Source organism: Plectropomus leopardus, chromosome 14 (assembly GCF_026936395.1).
Source record: "Plectropomus leopardus strain MGB_pleo_1.0 chromosome 14, ASM2693639v1, whole genome shotgun sequence".
NCBI lineage: Eukaryota > Metazoa > Chordata > Actinopteri > Perciformes > Serranidae > Plectropomus > Plectropomus leopardus.
Window position 1 is genome coordinate 1342501 of NC_142189.1, and position 15000 is coordinate 1357500.

A 15000-nucleotide genomic window follows, 5' to 3' on the forward strand; every position below is an offset into this window, starting at 1 on the left:
AGCTCAGAGGCAACAACAGCAAAACAACATCAACATGAACAACTTCACAAATAACAACCCAAAAACACCAAATTCATCTCTGAGCTTTTCAGCGAATCTCACTGTCCTCATCACATGACCCTCACTGAGACTTTGGTCACATGACGACACTTCACCACGAGGAGGAGCCACGTTCTTTGCGGATTTAGGAAAATATAAAATAATAAGAGTTACACCCACGTCTGAATGATGTCAGTCAAATCAGACTTGGCTGTCCAATACGAGTGTTTGACGATTTATCATAAACATGGCAAAAAAAGCAATGAGCAACTTGGTAAAAAATGTTTCTTAAATTACAAGAAATTTGTAGATTTAGAAAAATAACTTTTTTTTTTTAAAGCTGGGGGAAAATGTCTAGGGAAAAAAGTTTATAATTATCATAACATTTTAAAATCAGGTTACAAAATAATTGTAATTTTTAAGCACTTTTTCAAAGGTCATTTTTTGTTTTTTTCCTGAACATTTTCTTTCTTTCTTTCTTTCTTCTTTGATTTATTTTTTTTTATAAGGTTAATTTTTGTACGTTTTACTAATCTCTTACAAATTCATTTGTTCTTCTTTTATGCTGATTGCATTCTTTCCATGTTTTTGAATGAAATCAAGCCAATTTGTTGAGGTTTTAAAGAGTTAACAAAAAAAAGTAACTGTTTTTTAAATTTTTATAGAGAATGGACTTTAAGACGAACTTTCTGAGAACACAACGAAAACTTGCCGCTGCAAACGCTGTAAACGGGTCATAAATGTGCAACAACTTCAGGCACTTTTACACGGAGCTCACTGATCTGATTAGAATCAGTTTAAAAGCCATCATTAGACGTATTTAGTCTTTTTTAAAAAATGAACCCACTATGTCTGTAGAACGTCTAGTATTTACGTTTATACATTTAAACACGTGGTTATTTTTGGAAACGAACATTATGGTTTTGTTCAACACCCACATGGGAAGTGAACAGCAGGCTAACGGGTGAAAGACTGGAGTTTGTTGGACCAGCCGCCTCTTCTGGAGGATGTTCTGGTTCCTTATATTACAAGCAGCGTTTCAATCTGATGCCGTCCAGCAGCCACGTTATCATCTGACATTGTTTGCCAGCATATCATAACGCCGTGAAAGGTAGCTCTTGGCATTGGTGACTGAGACAGAGTGGAATTTAGGAGTTCGGGATGAGAACAGGCTGGGAGGAGAGTTTTGACTCAAATTCACCTCCTGCTGAATCTCTACCTCCCTGATCGATGTGTTAAATTACAGAGGAGCGCAGTGATTTCTTTCCCCACCTCCTCCTGTGATGTTCAGCCTGTCTGACTGGGATGAACTTGGTGCATGACCTTTGACCCAGTCGCCCTCGGAGAAAACCTAAAAAGTGCACGTCGAGTACAGATTCCCCAAACGTTAAAAATAACGACGTTTATGCCAAAGAGAATCCAGCATCTCTGCAGAAAAACACCTCAGATAAACAAGAAAAAAATCAACAACAGAAACATCAGATGGAAAACACACACACACAGACATGCGCGTGCACACAGACACAGACACACACACACACACTCAGAGCTGGTTTGTTGTTTGTGGCGGTCATGTTGAGGGAAAACAGCGTCATTGATTTTCCCGATTCCCCGCCGTCGACTGCAGATGGAACACACACGCAAACATGCTTCCATATAGGCAACAAACATCCATATCTACGCATATACGTCCTGTACACACACACACACACACACACACACACACACACACACACACACACCTCTCTCTATCTCGACCTGCTGACAGCTGATTGGTGGATTAGACGAGGTGACTAAAAGCGGCAAGGTAATCTTCTCTCATTATTTCAATTACCAGGCTAAACGCAGCAATCAGCCGCATAATGACGGCTGCTGGGCGAGAGAGGGCGAGAGAGGCAGGGAGAGAGGGAGAGAAAGAGAGGGACAGAGAGAGAGAGAGAGAGAGAGAGAGAGAGAGAGAGAGAGAGAGAGAGAGAGAGAGAGAGAGGGAGAGAGAGAGGGAGAGAGAGAGAGGGGGAGACAAAAAGACAGAAAATGGGAAAAATATTTGCATTGGTTTTGGAGAAAAATGCACATTTGCAGGAAAGAGACAAAGAGAAAAGAAGAAAGGGCGGCCGAGGTGCAGAGAGAGAGAGAGAGAGAGAGACAAAAAGAGGAAAATATTTGTATTGATTTCAGAGCGAGAAAGACACATTTGCTCAGCAGGGAGAGAAAAAAGAGCGGGAATCGATGGCGGCATTTGCATTGATTTCTTGGTGGGGACACACTTTTATTTGGGGAGAAATATACATGAGGAGGAGAGAGGAGGAAAATAGAGAGAGAGAGAGGGGGAAAATAAAGAGAGCGGAGGAAAATAGAGAGAGAGAGAGGGGGAAAATAAAGAGAGCGGAGGAAAATAGAGGGAGGAGGAAAATAGAGAGAGGAGGAAAATAGAGAGAGGAGGGAGGCGAGGGATGTAAAGAGAAAGAGAAGATGAAAATATTTGCAGTGATTTCTGTAGGAGCAGAACAACGTCGTTGTGACTGAGAGAGAGTTTCTGCAAACAAAGAACAACAGACAGGAAGAGAGGATGAAGAGGAGGAGCAGGAGGAGGAGATAAGACAATAACGATGAACTGGAAGAGGAGGAGGAAGACTGTGAGGAGGTTAAAAGACAAAAAAAGGAGAAAGAAGATGACAAAAATGAGATGATTAGGAGAGGGAAGAAGAGGCGGGAGGACAAAGAGGAGGAAGACGAGGAGAAAGTAGAGTAAATAGAAATGAGAATAAAAGGGGAGAAGGTGGCAAAAGAGGAGGAGGAGGAGAAGGAAGAGGAGGAAATTAAGAGAAGAATGGTGATCTGGAAGAAGAGGAGGAGGACTTTGAGGAGGTTAAAAGACAAAAGGGGAGAAAGATGATGAGAAGGATGGAGAAGATGACAAAAATGAGATGATAAGAAGGAGAGGGAGGATGAGGAGAAGAAGGAGGAGGAATGAGGGAAGGAGGCGGAGAAAAATGGTGAAGAGGAAGAGGAGGGCAGAAAGGAGATTAAGAGATGATGAGAAAAGGATGATAAGCATGAGAGGGAAAATGAGGAGCAGGAGGAGAAAAAAGGAAAGAGGAGAAAGAAAGAGGCAAATGGGAGGAGAAGAAGGAGGAAAAGTTAAAAAAAGATAATGACAATGAGCAGGAAGAGGAGGAGAAGATTAAAGAAAGAAAATGAGGAGGCAGGAGGAGGACGAGGAGGAAAAGAAGATGAGTGGGAGGAAAAGTGTGTGTGTGTGGGGGGTATGGCATAACGGAGAAGGAGGAAAAGAGAATCGGAAGGAGGAAGAAGAAAAACAGGAGTAATTAGATAAAAATGTGAAAAAAAGGAGGAGGTGGTTAAAAAGAGTAGGAAGAGGAGGAGAAAAAGGAAGACGGCACAAAGAAAGGTGGAGGAGGAGATGGGATAGTGGAGACGAAGGAGGCAAAGAGGAGAAGGAGGAAGAAAAAACAGAAGGAAGTAGATAAAAAAGGGGAGGAAGTGGTAAAACATGGAGGAAAAGTAAAATAAAGAAGACAATAATGAAGAGCAGGAAGAGGAGGAGAAGATGGGATAGTGGAGAAGAAGGAGGCAAAGAGGAAAAGAAGGATGAGGAAGATGAGGGGGAGGAGGAGGAAGAGGAGAAGAATGAAAAGAAAGAAAGGGAGAGGAAAGACAGCAAATGGGGGAGGAGGAGACAGGATGGTGCAAAGGAAGCAAAGAGGAGGAGGAGGAAGACAGAAAGTAGAATAATAGGGGAAGGAGGTGGTAAAAAGATGAGTTAGACAAGGAGAAAGAGGAGGAAGAGGTAAATGGGAGGAGGAAGAGGAAAAGAAAAGAGGAGATGGAGAAAAAAGATTATGGTGGGAGGACAGAGGAGGAGAATTAGAGAAGGAAAAGAAAAGTTACATAAGAGAGGAGGAGAAAGAGGAGGAGGAGCAGAAAGGGAACAGATGAGTTATATAAGAGAGGAGAAAGAGGAGCGAGGAGGACAAAGCCTGAGACGAAGGAGTGTACGAACAAACAGAACCAAATATAAACTTCTCTAAACTTTCCGGAAACCCTCGACACGACGCAGGAGGAGAATAATCAGATGGAAATGTCCTCCTTTTTTCTCCTCCTCTCTCCTCCCCGCATCACATCAGACGTATTCAGCGCTCCGCTCTTAAGCTCCTTTCACAACATGCAGATTTAAACACCGACAGACGAGACACACTTTCCTTAAAGTCACATTTTCTCCGCTTTTGTCGGCCGGAATAACAGACGGGAGGCAGAGGAAGAGGAAGAGGAGGAGGAGGAGGAGGAGGAGGAGGAAGAGGAAGAGGAGGAGGAGGAGGAGGAGGAGGAGGAGGGGGAGGAGGAGGTGTCTCTGAACGCGTCACGCATTCAAATCAGAGCGAGATCAGACTGCGGCCAGAGGAGATCCGCTCCATCTCAGGTCACGTGACCTGAGCCTGAGCCGAGGGGCAGCAGGGGAATGTAACTAAGTACAATTAACAAGTGAGTAAAGTACGAGTATCCGACACGCTCTCATCACGTGTTGCCGCTCTGCAGTCAACCTCTGCGTCTACGTATCACGCTCTAGATGTCCTTCTGCGTCTGCTGTTGATGTTCTGGGATGCCGTAACCGACAGCCGATTGTAACAAAAGCTCGTGGTCCTGTTAATGCAACAAAAGCACGTGTTCAGGTTTAGGAAACATCAGCACACAGCGACCGACACCAGGACATCAACAAAAGCGTATGGTTGGTAAGTGATATGTGACAGCTGGACTGAGAATGTATTGTACGTCATACATACATACATACTTACATACTTACATACTTACATACATACTTCACTGATTTTCCACCAGCTTGCAGTCACAGTTTTGGCGTTTGTATATGAATAAACTGTGATAAACTTTCCGCCCTCTAACCAGCGCCTAGATTGCTCTGCTCCCGCTAAGAAACTCTGCCGGATGATGTAAAACGTGTCATCTGGTGGAGTTTTTCTGGCTCCAACTACATGTTATACTTCTGCATTTTCATATTCCCCGCCAACACGGACGCAAAGAGCACAGAAGCGGATCAAGAGACAGATCTGCCTTTCTCTCTCTCTTTCTGTCAAACTCAGACCAAACTCCTATCAAACAAATGTTTTTATCGACACTTTGAAAACATTGCTTACATTTTGGGCAAATCTGTAAAGGAAACCCGTTTACAGCTGTGTGAGGAAAGTGAGCTGATAACAAGACAAGAAAACTAATTTTTTTACTATCTGCAAAATTATTAAATCATTTTGCCTTCGGGATCACTTTTCCATGAATTCATCATGGAAGCTTGTTCAATCTGCTACCGCGGGGTGACAAAAACAGTTGAAATAATTCAAACTGAAGGCAGAAAATAAACCAAAAGCTGTTTCCGAGGTGTCGTGTTGTAGCATTTTTAATAAACACCTGCCAGCCGATCAAATAAATATTTATCATGGCCATAAATATGTGTGGAGCCTCACTGAGGGACAAACTCACAAAAATAGAGGATTTATTTTGAGTTAAAACCTGATATTTGACTCCTCTACTGCCTCTTATTCTTATCTTCCCATCCCTCTCTCTCTTTTTTTCCCATCTTTTTCTCCCACTCTCTCCCCCTTTGACTCCCCCCCTCCTCCCTCTCAGTTTGATTGACAGGGTGGACAGATGCTGCTCTATAAACAGGTAACCTGATCTACAGAGCCCATCTGGTCACAGCTCCGTTCAATTCACACTTCACACACACACACACACACACACACACACACACACACACACACACACACACACACACACAGATAGACATAGAAACATACACACACCCTCCAATGACTCACACACATGTTGGGAGACTCACGCACAAACACACACGCCTGCACACGGACAAATATGGACGAGCATCAAATAAATATGGCGAGGACACACACAGTGACTCATGCACACACACAAACACACATGTGGGAGTGTGTGTGCCGTGAGTCATGCGGCGGCGGCGGCGGCGGCAGAGAAGCGTCACCTGTGCAAGCCTGAGCTCAGCAGCAGAGGCCACAGGACGAGTGCGACCTCGACCTCAACGTCTATAACGCTGGAAAATATAACGAAGATGAAAATAAAAACGCATAAAACAAACACAGGAGTTTTTTTAACTCTTCAAAACCTGGTTGGACTTTTTTTGTTTTTTTGAGGTGCCTTCAGGCACCTTACACAAGTTATTTAACTCTTTCAAAACTGAGAAAACGGGCTTGATTTCTCTCAAAAACATGAGGAAAAATGCAACGGCCACCTTGATTATTAGCATTATTATTATAAATAACAATAATAATAAATTCTTCTGTTGATTTTTAAATAAAACATCTGCAGTCTGAATCACAGCATTTTTCTCTCTCTTACATCAGTTATTATTGAAGGAAAGATGAATATAACAGCTGATTCATAACTTTGCAGCAGTAGTGTATGTTTCTATACGTGTGTCCTCACACACACACACACACACACACACACACACACACACAGAGAAGGTGACCTAAGACTAATGGCTGCCCAGGATGCATTGCGACACTCGTACATATAAATGGACGGCAAGTTGGAGCTCATCCTCCCCTTCCTGTTGTTGCCACGGTAACCACAGTTTGAATAAAGACATAAACACCTGCAGCAGCTGACAGTGATGATGATGATGATGATGATGATGATGATGATGATAATGATGATGATGAAGGCTCTCTGTCTCTCTGCACTTCCTCACCTGCCACCAAACGCTCGGTGTGCAGACCCGCTCCGCCGTTTGATTTTTTGTTGATGTATTACAAATCATCTTTTAAATTACAGCCTGCTGAATTGAAATTAAGGCAAAACTAGATTCCACACACTTAGGCCGACCACCACTACCGGACAAGGTCAATAAAACAGCAAATTCTGACAAACGACACTCATGTCCGCCGCTGACAGCACACCGTATGTTCCAACATGCAAATAGGAAAAAGATCTCATGATCCACACCGACAATAACTTTTGGAATAAAATCTGCTGACATCTTCAGCATGTCCAGAAACACTGAGGCTACGTTCAGACTGCAGGCAAGTCCGATTTCTTTCTCGAATCCTAAAGACAGACTGTCCGTACTGACATTTGCAAGAGATCAGATCGGATTTGTTGCATCCACACATCAGCGCTCCGTATCTGCACGGTAAACACGTAGGCGTCGGTACGTATGCTGGTGACTCGGATTACCGACTTGGAAGTATGAGCAGCAGAAAAAAGGAGATATAACATCTTGCCATCCAAATACTTGTCAAGTCAAGTATTTGGATGAAGACGCATCTGCAGAAATCAGATTTTCGCATTTCAAACTACCTCCATGTGTGGTTTGGATCGGATTTGCAAAAATCAGATTTCATGTGGTTACTTACAGTTCAAGCCTAATCCCTAATTTCCACCAGATCCATGTGCGGTCCGGCTCCGCTCCGTCGCGGCAGACGGAGCAAATAGATTTATGTTCTAGTCTATGTGTTAAATTCCTCTTGCTCCGCTCCGTTGCGGAACGACTCCGTCTCGGCTCCGGCCGTCCGGACGCTTGCGGATCAGATACACAAGCCTCCTATTTTTGCCGGACGCCGGATCACTCCGCATAAATTCATCCGAATTTAACACAGAGCAGACAGGAAATCAGACAGCGACACAACATTAATACATTCGGTTAATTTTCAGAATAAAACACTCCGTGTTTACGATCGTATTTCACTTAACTGCATCAACAAAACGTCACGATGAGCGGATCAACCTGGAGTCAACAGGTCAGAGGTTATCAGAGGTCGCTACCGACAACACGAAAATAAGCCAATTATGGAAAGCCACAAAATTATTGATGACACCACACATCCTTTTCATAAGGATAACCACAGAAAGGAAATGGCGTGGAACAACTTATGGGGAGTTATGGGAGCGAATGGAGTTATGACTTCTTCTTCTGTACTGATATACTGCGCCTGAACCTGTAATTACTGTGGGAGCTCCTCGGTCACACCACTCCAGCTGATCCGGCTGCTCCGCGCCGGACTCAAAGTCAAGTCAAGTCAGTTTTATTTATAGAGCCCATTATCACAAAACATGGTTTGCCTCAGAGGGCTTTACAGAGTACGACATCCCTCTGCCCTCAGACCCTCACATCACCCGAGGAAAAACTCCCCAAAAAGAACCCCTGTAACGGGGAAAAAAGAGGAAGAAACCTCAGGAAGAGCGGTAGAGGATAGTGAGGGATCCCTCTTCAGGACGGACAGACGAGCAATAGATGTTGTAAATAACAAAAAGTGCAACCGGAGGGAGTTGACGCACATGCAAGCGGTGGAAATCCTGAGTAACATAAGACTAGAACAATACAAGATAATCCTCAGAAGATGAACAAAACGGGACAAACCGGATCGCACACGTGCACTCACCGTACCCTCAACACGACTGACAACGACCTCCACGCGACCTGGCTCTGTTCACCCATGATTCACCAAATAACCGCCACGTTATCGCAACTCATCGGCTGCACTATATCATTATCCCCCTCTCGATGCAAACGATCTGCATACACTCGACACGTGTTCAACTCAAGTCAGAACGCCCCTACTTTCTCTCGCCAGGACAGAAATACTACTAAACTTAAAAAAAAACAGCTTGAACAGCACGTTTTGAGTCCAGGGCAGAATGATTGTGAATTTTTGACACAAAAAATAATAATTCATAAAAATCAATGTTGCTGCTGATCATGGACACATCCCAGACTGTGATGATTAAGAAAATCCACTTCCCATGTGTTATAATGAAAATACTTCAATTTTAATGTTGTTATTATCATGTAAAAACACAGTGGCATCATGTCAAAAACCTGGCATTTAAAGGGTTAAAATTCAGAAAAAAGATGAATATTTGATATTAATGATTATGGCTGACGTTGGTTAAAAAAGTAAATTCACTGAAGGTATAAAAACATATGACTGTGTAGCATTTTTTAAAGCTTGATTTTGAAAAGTGCATTTTAAAGCGGGCCCTAAAGGGTTAAGGACATGCCACCTCTGCTTGTGTTTGTATAAATAAAGGTTGAATGAATAAATGAATGAATGCATGTGATGTCATGATCTGTCCTCCCATCATGCATTGCTCCCTCTTCCACTTTTATAATAAAGTGAGAATAAAAACAAAGACGTTCACACTTCTTCTTCTCCGTCTGAATCGCCGTCGTCTCCCAAAATTTCAGCCTTTTTCATGTGCAGCAATGCTAACCGCTAGTGGCTAATTAGTGACTCTGCCAGCCTCTCCTCGTGGCCTCCGGTAAGCTAATGGCGAAGTGTAAGCGCGTCTGCAGTCAGCTACCGCCGCGGGCTAACAGTTAACAGCTAACCGGTAATTATGAACGCCGCCCTCGGCTTCACCCTCAAGGACTTATCATGTTGTTTAGCCATTAGCATATGCTAGCGCGCTGCCCCGAGCGCGGCGCCCGGCTCGCCCTGTGGCGCGCTGGCATTTCAAACACGGTAATTATCACAAACTGGTTGGCAAATGCTACTTAGCCCCGGGCCCCGGGGGGTCAGGGGAATTATGGGAGAATGAGTCCTGAGAGTCAGGCGGCGGGGGGCGTGGCCCGGGCTTTGTTTTGGATAATGATAGATTTTAGCTGCAGGTCACTTCACCGCTCTCTCACCTCTCTCCTTCATCGCCTCCTTCATCGCCTCCTTCCCTCCTTGACCTCCTCCATCCTTTCCTCCCCTCCTCTCTCTTCCTCCCCTCCTCTCTCTTCCTCCCTCGTCCTTATTTACAACAAACATTTCCAGTAAACATAATAACAGAGGGCACCAACCTGTTGCTAGGCAACAATTACAAAAACAGCAAAGCAAGGCAGCGATGCCACCGTGTGTGTGTGTGTGTGTGTGTGTGTGTGTGTGTGTGTGTGAGTGTGTGTGTGTGTGTGTGTGTGTGTGTGTGTGTGTGTGCGTGTGTGTGTGTGTGTGTGTGTGTGTGTTGATCACCTCACAGTAAAAGCAAACAAACAAAAGCAGAAACTCACCTCGTGTTTCTGTGTTCCTCAAAGTTTTCTTAACTCTTCAGATCACGTTTCTTCGTCCTTTTTTTGGTCCCAAACGTCTCACGACTCCAGGAAATAGCCTGTGCCGACACAAACACAATCAGGAATATGGTTAATTGCTAAGAAAGTTTTTACATGCAAAGAATTTACTTTGTTGCACAGACGAAAAAATGCAAACAAATGAATTATTTGTAAAAAATTAATCAATGTAATTAATTATATTTTAATTTAATAACAAAGGTTTACAGTCCACAAATTCATCTCCTTCATCAACTGATTTATGAACCGATTTTTTCTCTTCACACATCAAATGAGCTCCAGAAGATGACGATCGTGGGTTTAAAATTTTTAGGCATCAAAGTTTACTAAATGACATGTTTCTTTGCAATCATAATCACAGGTATATAATAATAGTAATATTAAAAAAGTATAATGAAACTTTATTAATCATCACGAGGGAGAGTAGATAATGACTGAATTCTCGTTTCGGGGTGTATGTATGTTTTTAAGCTTTTTCCTTAATTCCTCCAGAAAGTTTCATTTTTAATAAATTTCTCTAATATAAGAGAAATCTGGACCAATTTCACTAAATATTAAAATACAGCAGAAACAACATGATTAAGGCAGAAAAAACCCCCACAATTAAACACAAGAACAGCTATTTGCCTCGGTTACTACGTTCTTTAACCCTTTGAAACCTGGACAGACATCACTTTATTTGTGCTGCTTCCAGACCCCTTCTTACGTAATTTAACCTTAAAAACTGGTAATTTTTTTATATGGAAAAGGAAATAAGCAACATGGCACAAACTGTTCTGCAAATTGCAGATTAGTGGATTTGAAATATTTAGTATAGAAGCTAGGGAAAATGTAAAGAATAAAACACAACTTTATTTAATATTTAAAAAATTATTAACGAATTTAAATATAGTTTATTGAAAGGATTATTTTTTAAGCATTTTTATCCAGTCGGTCCATTTGGTCAAATCCATTTCTGTACTTGTTTATGTTTCTTTTACTTTGTTTTTCTTTTTTTTTCTTAATTTACAGGTAATTTTCTTGTATTTTTTTACAAATATATTGCAACATTTTTTAAGGTCATTTCTTGTTAAATTGCTAATTGCTTAAATTTTTGAAAGACATCAATCCTGGTCTCCAAGAGTTAATGGATTTATATTAAATTTAATTTGGGATGTTTTTTGCAGATATTTCCAGTTTCCTGTTCTCAGTCTCTTCTGCTGTGATTTTGTGTGAGATCCCGAAGCCAAAACTCAGCTACCTGAGTTCGGCGCTCGGCTGGAGTTAATTTTGGACTCTGCACAGCTGAAGCTTAAAAATGTTTGACCTTTAAATCAAACAAGTGACGTCATGAATAAACAGAAGGAAATATATACATAAATATATATAAAAATATTAACGTCAGGCTGCAGAATATATAAAGACACAAGAAGTTTTCACAGCATCTGGTTAGACTGAAGCTGCTGGCAGAGGTCAAAGGTCACGGAGGCTGCTTCTTAACTTACACAGGCCACACACACACACACACACACACACACACACACACACACACACACACACTCACACGGTATAGAAGGTGTACTATCAATTTACATGAGGGAGATTTTTAAGGATCACTGAATGACTTGCTCTCACACTTATACTTCACACACACACACACACACACACACTTCCTCCTGATGAAGACTGAAGCTGTCAACACACACACACACACACACACACACACACACACACACACACACACACACACACACACACACACACACACACACACTCTTTCAGCTGCTGGTAGATTGAGTTGAAACCTCGGAGCTTCCAGATGGCACATTTCAACTCAACATCATGTTTTTTTTTGTCTTTTTCTGCGTTTCAAACCTTTATTTGTCGGCGGAGCGTCGACAGATTTCGGTTTCACCTCATTCATCAACTGATTCATGAATCCATTTTTTTTTCTTTACGCAACAAATGAGCGCCAGAAAATGACGGCTGTGGGTTTAACATTTTAAGCCGTCAAAGCTTACAAAATCTTTCTTTGCAATGTCATATGTGTATAATAATTATTATCACACATATAATATCATCAATAAACATTACTTATACTGCACTTTTCAAAATAAGAGTGCTTTAGAAAACATCAGAACTGCAAATAGGAAAATATAAAATAAAATATTAGCGCTCTGTAGTTTATTATCGCCTTAATCCCAGGTTATTCATGTCGATACTCCTTTTGTTTATTTATTCACTTACTTATTTATTCATTTATTTATTTATTTGTTTACTTATTTACATTACAATTATTCATTCATTTCTTTATTTACATATTTATTTATTTTATTAGGAAAAGATTTGGGAAAAACAAACATTGTTTTAGTCGGAAAGGAGAGAAAAATGTGACGGGTTTTAAGTGTGTTTGGGTACAGATGAACAGGAGTGCTTTGTTTTCTCTTGTTTTCTCAGTGAATGTAAACACACCACACACACACACACACACACACACACACACACACACACACACACACACACACACACACACACCTTAAACTTCTCCCAAACTTACACATTTCTTCTCTAAACTCTCAGCAGCTGCAGCGTGTTGCCATAAGAACCTGACATCAGTAACATGATAGTAATCAATCAATTAATCAATGGACACATTTACCATGAACACACACAAACATACACACACACACACACACCCTCCTCTCTCTCAGTGTGTTTACAGTCGGGTTAGTGATGGCTGCTTCAGGACCTTCTTGTCGTCACCGCCATCAGTCAGCAGATATTACCCTCCTCAGGCCACACACACACACACACACACACACAAACAGACACTCACTCTCATGATGTCTATGTCTGCATTTGTGTGTGTGTGTGCGCGCGCAGGTCAGAGTGTGTGTTAAATATTTCCCCTGCAGCCTGATGTGTGTTGACGACAGATCGTCCGCTGCTTCATGTTTTAGAGATGTGGTGTGTTAATAAGAGATGAGTGTTTACTGCAGAGCCTAAGTGTCTTCCACCAAAACACACACGCACGCACGCACGCACGCCACACACACACACACACACACACACACACACACACACAGCCCATGTTCTGGCATGTTCTGCCGTCATTGTTTGTGTGCTGCGTTCAGGAGACGCGGGATTATCGAGCTCTGATGCAGCTTTCGCGTGTTTAGGCGGGATGATTTTAGCGTAGCTTAGTGCAAATGAGTGGATGCAAAGGGAAACTGTTAGCCTTCAAACAAAAAGGGGACATGTGAAAAAATCTGCTGCAAATTTTAGGAATCTTTATCTGCAATGATCCCAAAAAAACCCTACGCATCTCTTGCTGGGGCTGCCATACAAAAGAAATAATAATGATAATAACTCTTTGTATTGTGCTTTTCAAAACAAAGTTAACAAGTGTTTAACCGAAACCAAAAATACACTAACGTTCGTTAAAATTTAGTTTTCTTTACTATTTATTTTAATAGTGCTACTTTTCCAGATTTTGCTCTATTATATTGTTTCATTTTTTCCCAATATAAATATTTGAAAATCTGTTTATGCATGTTTTGTGTGTATAATGTGGCAGCGACTACAACTACATTTCATTATTATTATTATTATTATTATTCTGACAGAAACTCTTAAAGTCTCCCACATTCTCTAATGACATCGAACGCAGCAGCAGCAGCAGATAATGTAACGCTTCAGATGTGTGTCCACTGAGGTGGTCAGGTCTCTCTCACACTCTCACACACACACACACACACACACACACACACACACACACACACACACACACACTCAGTAATGTGGTTGCAGTCTGGTTAGGATCGATTTCCTGCCCGCTCGCTTTAATAAATGTCTCCCAGAGTCATTAAAGGAAGTGAACGCATCATCTGCTGATCGATCGCTGCAGTTCATCACAAATACAATATTCACTATTTAGTCCAAACTGATGCTCGAGAGTCTATTACAGCAAGTGGATCAAACACACACACACACACACACACACACACAGAGACTGTGGGATGGAGTATATCACCATCACTTGGGTCTGATTTGGGGTTTCATTAATAGTTTTATTTTTGTTTGTTGACTCATTGAATGTTTTATTCTAAATTTCACACACTGTGGACGGCAGAGCTGCTGCTCTTCTGCTGCCTCCATCAGCGGCTGTGGACGGTGATTTGAAGAAATTTGTGGAAATTTCTTTTTCTGTTCCTTTTTGGCAATTTTTCTTTTAAAAAAATCTTTGGACAATTTTTTCTCTCAAAAATTTTTGGGTGATTTTTTAACTTTTGCCTTTTTTTTCTCCAAAACCTTTTGGTCACCTTTTTTCCATTACATTTTTTGTTGATTTTTTTTTTTAAGAAGAATTTTTGCCAATTTCATTTTCCGTTGCAAGTTTTTGGCCATTTTTCTTTTTTTAAAAAATATCTATGGCCATTTTTTTTTTCCTTAAAGAAAATTGATGACTTTTTATCTCTAAAACTTTTTAGTCACCTTTTTTTCCTTTACAATTTTTGGTGATTTTTTTTTTTTTCAAGAGTTTTTGGAAATTTGGGCGTGGCAACGAGGAGCAGAACAACGGGTCCACTTAAAGACTTGTTTAATTTATCTCCTGATAAAAACCTCCTGAACATTAAAGGAATTCTCAGTTTCAGCTGGTTTTAATTTGAAATCCTCGACGCTAGCCGCCACTAAAACCCCCTAAATATGGAGCTTTAAGTAAGGTTTTCTATGCCGGATTATTACTTTTAGTGGAGTATTTAAACAGTGGTTTATCAGTACTTGTACTGCAGTAAAGTACGTGAATATATCTTCACTCTCTGTGTATTTGCAGAAACAGAAGCTCTGCAGTAAACAGTCATTTT

The 15000-nt window shown here is 41.4% G+C and overlaps 1 long non-coding RNA gene across 2 annotated transcripts in view; it reads right to left on the bottom strand.

The window, feature by feature from the left end:
* LOC148187385 (uncharacterized) overlaps positions 1-15000 on the bottom strand; it is a 140495-nt gene that overhangs the window by 53593 nt on the left and 71902 nt on the right. For both annotated transcript variants that reach the window (XR_015778685.1, XR_015778686.1), the window contains exon 5: positions 10100-10197. This is a non-coding gene — a long non-coding RNA (uncharacterized LOC148187385). The remainder of the gene's footprint in view (positions 1-10099; positions 10198-15000) is intronic.